Genomic DNA, 12035 nt, shown 5'->3' on the forward strand with positions numbered 1-12035 from the left:
GACACTCCCTCCTGTAGATTCCTAAATATGTCTAACCTTGTCACTGCATTTGCTAGTGTTAGTACACTATTGATAGCTTGTATACCTGTCCCTTGAGGGCAAGAACAATATGTTAAGTCATCCTTCCAATCCCATCACCTAGCAAAATACCTGGCACACAGCAGGACTCAAAACTAATTCAAAACTACTGGATAGGTGAATTAGGTTGACCAATAAAGAAGGTAGAGATGAGGCATGGTGAAAGAATGAGTCAGGCAAGATTTTTTGGGTTAGCTATTTTGCACAGGTATATCATAGAAGCCATATGAAACAAACTCTATGGAGTTTCTTTCTATTCTTTTGGTCATGTGATACCCTATAGAAACTGAAGTACTGATTCCGTAGCTTGGTTTGGCGAAGATCACCAGTTCACTTTTCCCATGAACCAGTTACCTTCCTCAAAAGAGTACTTCTTGTTCCATTCACAGAGCTACAGCAACGGCTCTGAACAGTCATCCTGTAAATTCATACCATTGTTCATGAGGGGAAAATCTCATGAAGAGAATGAGGATGTCTCACTCAGGCCCAAGCACCACCTCAGCTAGAAAAATCTCAAAAGAGAAAAAGAAAAGTCAAGCCCAACCAATACATGTCAATACATTTTCATATGTAAAAAAGCAGAATTGGCTTTGTGGAAATGGAAATTTTTTATTTTTTGAAACCCCACTTCCACATGTTTATTTTTCCATTTCCTTAGAAAATCATCATAAAGTAGCAAACAGTACTTAGTTAAGTACAGTTCAGGTATATGCTAGTCACAAGGTAAACAGCAAGTTACTCTCAATGCAAACACACAGTACCTGTATTTTCACCAACTTTTGTTTGTCAATGGTCCCTTAGATATCGTGAGTACTTTTTCTCTTCAGTTCTAGTAACTACTTAACTGTGATGCCTACATGCATCTGCTTGAGTTCCAAAGAGTAGACGCCCATGTTTGTCAGGTCACTAACAGTCTTTTAAAAATTAACCAAGCAATTATACCACAATCTGTGCTCAATGAATTAAAATGGAACAAACACTCTGTTCTGAAGCCCTTTTAAAAAGCAAACTTTCTTGCCTATATTGCTATCTTCTTTGCTACTATTTTCTAGTGATAACATAGCACCAATAAAAGCTGATGAACAAAAAATGTTTGTATAAGCATCACTGTATAATACAAACTGTATTATTAGTAGGTTAAAATATTACTTATACAATAGCAATTAATACTAATTAGTACAGCAAAATATTCTACAACAATCACCAGTTCACTCAATGAATTAAGATAAAAAAACTTTTAGGAAAACTCAAAGCAAAAAATCACAGTTAACCCAGTAATGAACATCAGGAAATTCAGCACTGTATCTTTTTTGAATGTGAAATATGGACACAGAAAATAATACTATTAAAATAATTGAAAAAATATTAACTAGCAATTTAAAACAAAAAATTACGAAGGTCACCTTATACAGATAAAGTGGTATATGTTTTATAGTATTATATTTAAGCTCATATATTTTCAGTGTTTTCAAAATCCGATCCATGCCAATTTTCTAATGCTTTTCATAAAAAAACCTAAATCATGGGTTGTGAACTAATTTCAAATTAAAAATGTGGGCTTTTTCACAGGAACAGATAAGAAAAATACAAAGAATTAATAATGTGCATGTTTATTTTGTAATTAAAATAATAATGGTAATGTTTTGTTTATTTCACCCTTGGTCTGAAGAGGTACAGTAAATTAAACAGTATAGAAGTTATTTCCCTTTTATTCTACTTGTTGGGGAAAATGAATTGAACAGGTATTCTGAAAGAAAAACCTAACAAAGCTAAATTCCAAATGTAAGATTACCTCCCATTATTTGAGCTATATGTCTACTAGAAAAAATAATTCACCTTGTTCTGTTTGAAAGATTAATACTTTTTGAAACTGAGCTTCGCTAAATAGAAGCTAATATTGATATAAGAAAGTTACAGGGAAGAAAATCTGCCTCAAAAAGCATAGGATATATCAGACATTTTGACGACTACTTATTGATGTCTACTAAATTCAGGTAAGTACTGTGCTAGGTAACATAAATACAGAGCTAGCTAACGTAAGAAATACAGATAATGTAGTTAAAACTACCATGCAAGGTAGGTATTATTATACCTATGTATTTTTCTAAAGACAAGTCCTAGAGTCAAAGAGTTTGAGTGATTAGCCCAAGACCACAAAGCTATAGTTAGTAATAGAACTCACATTTGAACTTGGGCTCATCTGACTTTAAAGACCAGGTCTTTTCTTATCATACGTCACAGATTCCCAACACGATAAAATTAAGATGTTTAGTTAAAAGGGAGGAGGTTGACAAGTTGACAAGTTAACAGAGACCAACTCAAACTCAAAAGTAGTATTTTCTTCAGCAGCTGAGAGAATTAAAACTAGGTAAACTCCCTTCTACTCCTATTTTCCCAGTTCATATCAGAATGATTGTTTTTGTTGATTTCTCTGATAAACAAAACTTGCCTGGTGTGAGAACTGTGTTCAGCAAGGTCAAATTGCAGATTTCAAGTTTTCATTTGTATTGGCAAGTATTTCCTCCCATTGATAGGGAATGGAAAATCATTCCGCTGAACTGCCATTGGCTCTATACTAATGAAACAAGCAGTATCTGGCCTGCCTGACTGGCAAACCGACAGGAAGCAAACTTGTGATGTGCTCCATTTTGCTAACACTAAAAAGGTTAACATTAAGATATTATGGGTCAAAATAAGTTTTCCTTAATATAAATGTTAGAGGAAAACTTTAAACATTAAAACTCAAAAGAAGAGTATTATTTAATAATTCAGATGAAAGTATAGTTAATAAACCAAAGAATAAAAAGAATTTACTAACTGAAAATTTACTCTTTTTGTGCACTTTTTTCCCCTCAATAATTCACTGTCATCTGTTATTCTCCCAGAACCTGTCTTCTGCACTAGCCAAACAGACAAGTTAAATGGTCAGAATCAACCCCCAGAAACTCTGAAGTTTTTGATGGTAGCACCAATCTCTATACTATACCTCGGAATGTGGCATTGCTTTTGACTTACTATTTTGGCAAGCTTGGGCAGGGGCTGGTTGCAGAGACCACGAATTTTCTTTAACAGAGTAATTCTTTTGAATAATTTTATTAAAAACAATCAGCATTCATATATTTCCACCAAAATCTTTTAAATTCTATACTTCTTTACTCTTGCTTCTCTCCTCTGTCTCTCTCTGCAGGACCATTCCAACCTCTACTTTATTATTTGGCTTCTGAGGCTTGTACCAGGACTGTTTTTTGTTTTTCTTCTTAGGTGAAACAAGAATGCCACTTTCTTTAACAAGGCAATTAAAATACTACAAATTCTTAAGATGCCCTGGTCTATGTTGTACCTGTTTGTGGATAAATCAGACTGACTTTCTTTCTGAAGCCACTCAAACTGACACCCTGTAGTAGTATCCCTTTCCAGCGGTAGGTTATTACAGTTCAAAGCAAACAAACAAACAAACAAAAACCCACAAGAGTATAAAAATATCCAATTGTAGATATTTTTATCTCATTTCTAAAACAGTATTGTGTCATGCCAAGTTTAAAAATGAAGCAATTTGTTTCTATACATCTTCAAGGGGAATTTTTTTAAAAGCCAAGAAATATTTTGCATAAATGACTAAAGATCTTAGAACTTAAGGGAAGTCTTCAGTTTTAGGAAAGCTAAAATTATTATTCATTAGGCAGAGAATAACTTGCTACAGAACAGGAAAAAGCTTCCTGGTACTAAGATTCAAACATCTGAAAAATGGTTACTGTTAAAGTAGGGTAGGGTGGGGTGGGATGTTTTCCCTTTTCCATGAAAACACCAATATTCCCCACATCACAGGAATGTAAGAAAGTGACTGAGCCATTTAATCCATAATGTCAGTATAAATGTACAGTTTCACTGAAATTGCCTTAAAGAGGTAAGACAAACTTGTCTTTTAAAGCCTGGTTAAGAGCACGTAATTATACATGAATTATTTTTTCTAATCTGCTTTTAAACATTTCTATTCACTTTTTCACTTTAATGTCAACAACTTCATAGGAATAGGTTAATAAATATTAATTTAGCTGCAAATAATTTCTTTCTTTTCTTCCTTTTAACTTCTAGGATGTTTTTTCAAACTTTTGGCTAGATTCAAAAAAATAGCATTCAGAAGATTTTGTGTGATATCTGAGTCTGTGCTTAAAACTAGAGATTCAAAGACTTAAGTCCAGTGCAAACACTTTTCAAAACCAGAAGGTGCTTACTACCAAAAAGAGTTGTGATACACAGGAAAACTATCACTAAGAGCCATTCAGCACTGAACGCGCAGTATTCCTTGAGCTCCTTAAGTACAGGCCAGGCACTGAAGATATGGTGAAGTCAAGACTGAAAGGAAAATAAGACACGGTTTGTCCTTGAGACAGTTTAGTGATTTCCCAGGCTAAAAATGAAAAACAAATATTGCAATTTGACTATTCCACTCTTTCTTCATAAAACTTATGCACAATTTGCATTACTTTCTCTTCATAAAAGTTTTCCTTAATACTTTGTGAATTCTCTGAATTACCCCTTTTCACACAATAAAGGTATATAAACTAATGACAAAGCGAACATTTATTGAATATGTAAACTGTACTAAATGTTTCACAAGTACTTCCATGAACTGGGATCTTATATGACATTTTTATCTACTTGTCAAAATGCTGAAATCCAGCTCATCAAGATATGTCACAACTTTTCCTCATCATAAAGACTAGGTTTACTCCTGACAGCATATTGACTAGATAACATGTGCAAACGCTCCAGAAAGTATTAGTGACCATAAATTACAGTTGAGTTTTAATTAACCTTATTCTATCAGAGAAGAGTGCTTTAGTTGTTCAAATAAACTGTGTATTAAACAATGTCCCCCACAGTGCTGTGAAAGCTTCTTGGAAAGATTACCAACATCAACTATTTTGTTTTATAACTCCAGATAAGCAACAGACAAAAAAGTTGCAGTTTATTGAGCCCCTTCTATATATCAGATAATTTACACAAAATGTATAATTTGGCATCACAACAACCCTATAGGTATTCTATTCATTTTACAGAGAAGAAAACAAGCTCAGAGAGGCTGAGAAATTGTAGTTGGCCCCAAATCACAAAGCTAGTAAGTGGCAAACCAGGATTCAAACCAGGATATCAGACTCCAAATTTTCTATTGAGCCACAAAGCAGCTTTCTGAAGCACTAACAATAGGAAATCGCTATTAACTAAAACTCTGAAGTACAAACATAATGTTGTTCCCAAGTTATGAAGTATATTTCTAAAAACAGTTTCTTATTGGAGTATAGTTGATTTACAATGTTGTGTTAGTTTTGAAGTATATTCTTAAAGAAAAAAATTTATGTATGGAAGTTTTTGTTTTTGAAATCAAAGATAATATCCACTATGTAGTTTTTAAAAGAGCAAATATGCAATGTCTGTTCCCCAACCTCCTGTTCTGTTTTACTTTTCTCCACAGTACTTTTTTCTCCCAGACACACTTGATTTTACTCATTTATTATATCTTCCACTACTAAAATGTAAACTATATGAGGACAGAAATTTTGTCTGTGTTATCCACTGCTGCCATCTCCAATATCTCAAAGAACCCTGTGCTCAATAAATATCTGTGAAACGATAGAAACCTTGGCACTTAGTAGGTATTCAATAAATATTAGTTTCTCTTTTACTATGCAGGAAACACTAAAAAGGTTAATGTTAAGATATTAAAGGTCTAAAGAAATTTACTACTCCCTTGATACCAAATTTTGAACTGAAACATTATCAGAAATCCAATAGAATTTCTTGCTCAAGTTTTACATTAAAAATGTTGAGGCAAATCAAAAAGATACATTCGGCAAAGCCTCATTTATAAAGCACTGTCAGGAGATACGGGGGTCTACATGAATTATATTTTGAACAAAGCACTTTTAAGTGGCAAAACTTTAATCAATTTTCACAGAGATCTTTTACTGATATTAATATTCACAATTTTGCTTTGTGGCAATTCTGACTTGGATCTCCTTCTAAAACATCAACTTCTCAGCTGACGCATCTTACTGTGCTTTTAACAGTAGCCCATTCCTTCTGAGGATTAAGAAATTAGAAACTAAGCATACTTTGTAAAATGAGTCAATAAAAATCAAAGTGAAAAGTCTAAGTAAAATGCATAAGTTTAACGCTAGAAGGCTAGTAGTAAATACTACTTAGTACGAAACATTGTGTTTTGAGGGATGGAATACTTAGAAAATGAAGAAAAAGACAGCCATTCTTTTTTTTTTTTTAACATCTTTATTGGGGTATAATTGCTTTACAATGGTGTGTTAGTTTCTGCTTTATAACAAAGTGAATCAGTTATACATATACATATGTTCCCATATGTCTTCCCTCTTGCGTCTCCCTCCCTCTCACCCTCCCTATCCCACCCCTCTAAGCTGTCACAAAGCACCGAGCCAATATCCCTGTGCCATGCGGCTGCTTCCAAGACAGCCATTCTTAATCTCTGACTCTTATCAAGATCACAGGCGAGTTTAGCAGTTAACTAAAGGGAATGTAAAAAGTACAGTACTGGGCTTCCCTGGTGGCGCAGTGGTTGAGTCCGCCTGCCGATGCAGGGGACACGGGTTCGTGCCCCGGTCCGGGAAGATCCCACATGCCGCGGAGCGGCTGGGCCCGTGAGCCATGGCCGCTGAGCCTGCGCGTCCGGAACCTGTGCTCCGCAACGGGAGAGGCCACAACAGTGAGAGGCCCGCGTACCGCAAAAACAAACAAACAAACAAACAAACAAAAAAGTACAGTACTGGCCACCCCTGAGTACTTACTCAGGGATTTTAGCTTTCTGATTAAGTAAGTGTCCTTGATTTTTAGGGTCAGAATCATAAAAAAATGAAATGTTAAAATATTATAAGTATTTTGGAAATATGAGCCAGAGGCAAATAAATATGAACATGCATACGTTTAGATTTCATACAATTTCCAAGTCTCCAAATCCTTACTATCTTAATACAGAGGACTTAAAATAAAATGACATATAGCCTGTGAGAGTCTACCGAAAGATTCAGCCCAAACCTCCTCAGAATCGTTCAGCATGATCACCTTCCTGTGCTTGGCACCCACCACTACCCACATTTCCATTTTCCTAGTTGCCTAAAACTGTTCATCTAATCCTCTACTAGCATCTTATCCCCTAGCTTCTCCTCCTTATTACTGTTTTGCCCCATTTTCACATTTGCCTCTGTTATTTCCTCATAATCCTTCTATTTTATAGAGTCCCAATCTTAGATGGACCAAATAAAGATGACATAAGTGAAACAACGGAAAAGTGCTACTACCGTTCTCTCTTGGGTCATAGGAGCATGGCCAAGTAGAGATATAATGAAATTGAAGCTTTTCTGAATTACAGTTTAACTTACAAACTTTGTATGTTGTAAAGATTATCAGGAACTTTTTTTCAAAACATCTATAACAAGGTAAACAGTGCCTTTTAAATAAGTTGATAACCATTAAAAAATACACTTTTAGTCTTGATGAATTTATACAACTAAAATAAATGCTGTTTCAGAAAATTCACACATTCCTCATGGGACTTTTTTGGCACGAAACTCACAAAGTTTCATGTAAGTGGTGCCCATCACACCCATTTTGCAAAATGCCATATGTTCATAGATACATATGTAGATTTCATCCTCAACAGTATTTTGAGAAAAGAATTTTCCTTACAGAGAAAACTACAGAAGTAGAATAAATTTTTATTTCTGTCAAGACACAAGACTAATCATGTTATGACACTTACCCAAGTATAACGTGTTACTAATACTAAACAAGCAATTCTCAATAATAACGTAACTGGGGATCTGAGTAGTTGTGCCCACTTAACTCTGCAGAGTTTAAAAACCTCCTGATTTCATTAGATGCAATAACTGTATGCAAGTTTTAAACAATATCACTAGCTGAAGGCAAGCGCTTCTTTCCAGTAAAGAGAGGACCAAATATAGGTGTTATTTCAATCAAATCAGATTAAATTAAAACTTATTTTTCAGGAAATTTGTATCAGATGAGACTGATCATTTATCCACTTCTTAACAAGTTACAAAGGCACAGGTTCTACTATGTGACAGTTCACTAAAGAGGGTTGAACCACTTGCATTTCATCAGTGTCCCCTGAGAATACTTTTGAACTCAGAAAAGGTATTCCACGTGCCCAAGAGAAAAATGAAATAACGGAGTATATTCAGTGGATGACTTACTGATCTAATTAACGCATTCAACTTTCAGTTGATCCTTTAAAGATTTAAATCTTAAGCACCCTCTATTAGAAACTGATTAGATTTAAGGGGAAAAAAACCCCAACAGAAGTTCTGAATCACTGGAATTTTTGTTCTATTTCCTGTTAACACACTGATAGTGCCATCATTCAATATATTCCTTCCAGACACGTTTTTTCAAAGCTATTGAATCCTTTTTAAACTTGGCCCTATTTTAATTTGTAACTCATTTATCTGACAATTCTTCCCATTGTTTCTAATTTAAGTGCTCAGCCAAAGCTTACAGTAAGATGAAGAGCGTGTCTGTCTTTATTAGAAAATGCAGTGGTTTCAAAATCTGAAGTTTCAAACTGTCAGGGTTTAAAACCAATCACGACTTCACTGTTCCAAGGAATTCAAAGATACTTTTAAAAAGGTGTCAATACTCTGCTACTGTATGAAGAGTGTGGTAAGCAGCAGTAGTGTAAAAACTGAAAGCAAAATTGTATTCCATGCCCACCAAAATTCCCGGCCAAATCTGAAATTGCATAATGAGCAACGTACTCTTTAAGAGTGAGCTAAAGCACAAACGAATTCCTTTTATAAAATGCGAATCAACCTGACCCTAAAGTTCGACACTTTACAAACTTACCTAAAACAGACAAAATGGATGCAAAAGTATACTGCCTCACTGTTGCCTCAAATACGACCTTAGTGTTCAAGAACTTTCCAATGAAGAGAGGCACTCAAAACAGCCTCGCACTGGAGACCCCGAAACGCATGAACTCCTGCGAAACCCCCGTGAAGCTGCAAATTCCCTCCACTCTCCTGGAAACCCAGCTTATCAGAAACATTTGAAGAATTCCTCCACGACAATTAAGCTGACTTGAAGAATGGAAACCGAACATCGCAAATATACTATATATGGAATGAAACATGGCCAAACGCATAGATACGAAGCCACATGGGCTCCGCCACTCTGCTATACTACCCAGCCCGAGCAGCCTTACAGCATCAGCAACGGGAAGATACACCTGTCACCTGTTCAGCGATACCCAGACCCTTTCAGCCTCCCGGCCCCAACCAATCTTAGGGTTTGAGGTTGACAGGACAGAAAGCTAGAACTATCCTCTGAAATCTAAGGGCCACACACTCACAGCGGGGCTGGCTCCCCACTTCCAGAAGGCTGCAGAAAACCCACATCGGAAAAGGAAAGACGCTCTCCCCTCGACCTCCACGTAACTCCCTCGATCTCTCCCCGCAACACCCTCGCCCCTAAGTCATCCCTCCTCGGGCCACGGCTCCCCCAGAGGAGATCTCCGTCCCCCCCGGCCCAGCCCCCCCATATCTCACACATGCCAAAGGGGCGGGCCGGGGGCACCCGTGCAGGCAGGGGCCCTCCCCGCCCCCGGCACCCTCCCCCACCCGGGGCTCTCCCCGGCGCCCGACTCCAATGAATCTCCCCCTCCCCCTACACACTTCTTCCCGGGAGCCCAGGCCGGGCCCGATGCTCCCCACCCCCGCCCGGTCTGGAGGACTTGGGGGGCCTCCCTCTCTGCCTCGCCACTGGGGAAGGAAGGAGGCGGAGGGAGGAAGAGCGAGAGGAAAAAGCGGACGCCCCGCAAGGGCCTCGCGAGTCGGCAGAGTCCCTTCCAGATGAAGGGGGGGTGCGGGGAGCTGAGGGGAGAGCCGGGATTGGGGATCCCGCCGAGGCCCGGCAGCGCTGTCCGCTTACCCTTCGCCGCCGCCGCTTCCCCCTCCTCCTCCTCGGCCGCCGCCGCCGCCGCCTCTCCCACTACGGCAGCCGTCTCCACCGTCGCCGCCGCCGCCTCCACCACCACAGCCGCCGCCAGCGCCGCCGCCGCCTCCGATTCCACCCGGCAGGGGGGACACCTCAGCTCTCCCTCCCTCCCCGCTCAGCCCCTCCGATCGGCCGCCGCCGCCAACTCCCTCCGGCTGCCGCCGCCGCCGCCGCCGCCGCCGCTCGTGGCTGAGGGGGAGGGGAGGGGGTCGGGCTGGGTCGCCCCGCCGGCGGCTGCTGCAGATCAAAAACGATGGCTGGGTGGCGTCGCCTCTCCCCGCTCCTCGGCTCCAGCTCGCTCGGCCTCCCTACCTCCTTCGGCCCCCACCCCCCTCGCGCTTGCTTGCCCTCCCCCCACCCCCCCAGCTCTCGCTCGCTCTCGCCGCGGCTCCGCCAGTCCAGTGCAAATCAAAATACTGTCACACAATATGGCGGCGCGGCCGCCGGCAAACACCGCGAGATCTGTGGGCGCTGCTGAGGCGGCGGCTGTGACTAGGCCTCCCCCAGTCGGGCGGCGGGGGAGCGGCCGGCGGCGGCGGCGGCGGTGGCGGCGGCGCGGAGATGCTCTTTATCCGCCCTGCACCCCTCCCCCGACTCTCGCAGACTCCACACCCGTCTTGCGAAGGCTGCAGGGAGAACGCTGCCCGGTCGCGCGGACTGGCGCGGGCAGCCGCCGGGGCCGTGCTAGAGGGGGCGCCGAGGCAAACGGCCAGAGGAGGGCCCGATCCTACTTTTTAAGTTTTATCCCGGCCGCCGTTACTTGGAGGGGGTGTGTGTGTGGAGAGAAAGAGCAGGTTTACCCCCCAACGGGGGCCGATAGCAGTTTAGGTCGAAAGGAGAAAAGAACTCAGCTCCCCGCGGCTCGGCCCGTCCGGAAGCGGGCGGCGGGACCAGTGGGGCTGCTGGCCTCGCCGCGCGGGAAGGGGGCTTCGAGCTCCGGGCGGGGGGCGGACCCGATGCCGCGGCACTGCAGCAGCTCCACGCCTTCCCCGGGCCCGGGCCGCCGAGGGCGGCAGGTGGGCCGCGGCGGGGCGGGGACACACCCCTTTGGAGGCAGGCGGCGCCGAGAGCCGCTGGCTGACTGTGGTTAGAGCGGGAGACCAGAGTCGTCCCGAGAGTGTGCGGGACACGTCCTAGAAGGCTCGGAACTCGCAGCTTCGAGTTTGGAAAAAAATGTTGGGCTCTGAGTCTTCTTGAGCGCTGGAAAGAAAAAACCAGTCTAAATACTGCAAGGGTTTTGTTGTTTCGATTTTATTTAAATTGCACGTTCCTAGAAGTCCTAGAAGCAGAGCCAAAGACACTTTAACTTCGGGGGGGGGGGCAGGCGAAGCAAAGACTTCTGTTTCTATCTTCTTAAAGAAATATTTGTTTAATTTCCCCCTAAAATGAAACGTTTTTAACACTCACACGTTTCTCACAATGTAAGATATTTATTTAAACATTCTAGCGCTTTAATGGTGTCCAAAACACTACATTTTTAAAATTTTTGTCCATTTCTCTGCCAGTTTCTTCCTTGAAACAATTCTTACTCCCCAGAAAAATCCTGAAGGACCATTTTTATTTTTCTATTTCCAGTATGAGCGCTGTAGTTACAGCGAGAGCCTTTAAACACACACACACACACACCCAAAACAAAACAAAAATCTCTTAAGAAGTACAGGCTTCTCTACGGTTAAGGTACTTTTGCCAGTTCTTTTCCCCTCACTCATCATTTAAAAATACCTGAAATATTGGGATAGGGCACCAATTCAAAACCTTTACCACGTCAGAAGCCGGAAGTACTTATTATTACTTACTGTATCAGAATTTAAGTATTTTTCTCTCCATTGTCGATATTAAGAGGAGTAAATTAGGATTTAAAAAATGGGAAGACTATAGTTTTAATGTACGCAATGCTTGGTAATAAAAAAAATCACTGA

At 40.9% G+C, this 12035-nt stretch overlaps 1 protein-coding gene across 3 annotated transcripts in view; it reads right to left on the reverse strand.

The window, feature by feature from the left end:
* TAB2 (TGF-beta activated kinase 1 (MAP3K7) binding protein 2) overlaps positions 1 to 10422 on the reverse strand; it is an 86569-nt gene extending 76147 nt beyond the window's left edge. For 2 of the 3 annotated variants that reach the window (XM_060167924.1, XM_060167923.1), the window contains exon 1: positions 10051 to 10422. The gene's annotated coding sequence lies outside the window, so the exon portion shown is untranslated. The remainder of the gene's footprint in view (positions 1 to 10050) is intronic. The other variant, XM_060167922.1, reaches the window with a different exon arrangement.
* Between the last annotated feature and the right edge of the window lie 1613 nt (positions 10423 to 12035).

This window comes from Lagenorhynchus albirostris, chromosome 12 (assembly GCF_949774975.1).
Source record: "Lagenorhynchus albirostris chromosome 12, mLagAlb1.1, whole genome shotgun sequence".
In the NCBI taxonomy this organism is placed as follows: Eukaryota; Metazoa; Chordata; class Mammalia; order Artiodactyla; family Delphinidae; genus Lagenorhynchus; species Lagenorhynchus albirostris.